A 1,219-nucleotide genomic window follows, 5' to 3' on the forward strand; every position below is an offset into this window, starting at 1 on the left:
GTGGTCATGGTAGCTACCAGCCTAGAAGATGGTGAAATTTCCTACACTAGGTGGTGACACTTCATTGCCAGAAGCCAGAAGGAAGATACTAAGAACCCAGCATTCAAAGGACCACACAGGGGCTTCACCTGTCAGAAGTGATGGAGTCGCTTAATACAGCATTGTACCTGAGAATCAAAATAGACTACCAAAAGAGATGCTGCTTTATATCCACTAAAAAGGGAGATGCGAGAATAGAGTAGCAACAGCATGTGGGGTTGTCTACCCCAATGAAGAGTAAAGGGACCTTCCTTATACTCTCACAAGGGCTCTGTTGTTCTCATGCGTAGCATTCTCTGTTTCTTAACAACTTTGTCTCCCATCATCCTCTGCAGCACAGAACATAGTACCCTGTAATGAGATAGTCCTTCTGTGGCACTGACCACGCCCATTGGGGGGTGGAACCATGGGCGGAAGTGACCTGTGGAAGGAGGTCAGAGGAAGAGCAAGGAAAAGCTCTCTTGCTGGTGGGACTCGGACAGGAGAGCGGGTGGAATTTCCTGGTGTTTATCTGTCTAGGTTGTAAGTTATTTCTCCCTGAATAAACATCTATTCGGCCTATTTGTTTATCCTGATCCTTATTTAACCGCGATAGTACCCCATTCACCTACTTTGTTGTCTGTGCTGACTTTGGTCTTTGGTCTCTTATTTTCTCACACTGCATTACATACATCTTATAATAATAATTTTTTTAAAAAAAGTCAGCAACTGAGTTACCATTTGGTGCCAAGGATTCTTTGTGCACCTCCAGTCAAACAAGATAGCATCTTCCATTCCTTTAAGGCCGAATTTCAGGGCCTCATTGTACCACATACCTTCTGAGACCAATTGGTACTGCTTGCATTGAGTTATTAAGAAATGTGTGCCCAAAGAGAACTTTATGAAAAGATTTTATTGGGGGAGATATCTAGGGCTTAAGTCCATGGGAGCTGCCAAGCCATGATAGACTCTTAAGGAGAGTCTAAGTGGATAAAATAGGACAAATGGGTTGGGCAGGAGCATTCTAGGTGTCCATGAGGACTAAAGGAGGTCTAAAGCATGTTAGGGTGCCTAGAAACTGAAACCAATCACCACAAGGTCCCCTGAAAATTGGTCTGAGACTTATATGTCTCTCATGGGGAGTATAATTGGAGGAAGCCTATAGGAAACATGGTTCTGATATAATATGACTTCAGAGGCA

Source organism: Phodopus roborovskii, unplaced genomic scaffold (assembly GCF_943737965.1).
Source record: "Phodopus roborovskii unplaced genomic scaffold, PHOROB, whole genome shotgun sequence".
NCBI lineage: Eukaryota > Metazoa > Chordata > Mammalia > Rodentia > Cricetidae > Phodopus > Phodopus roborovskii.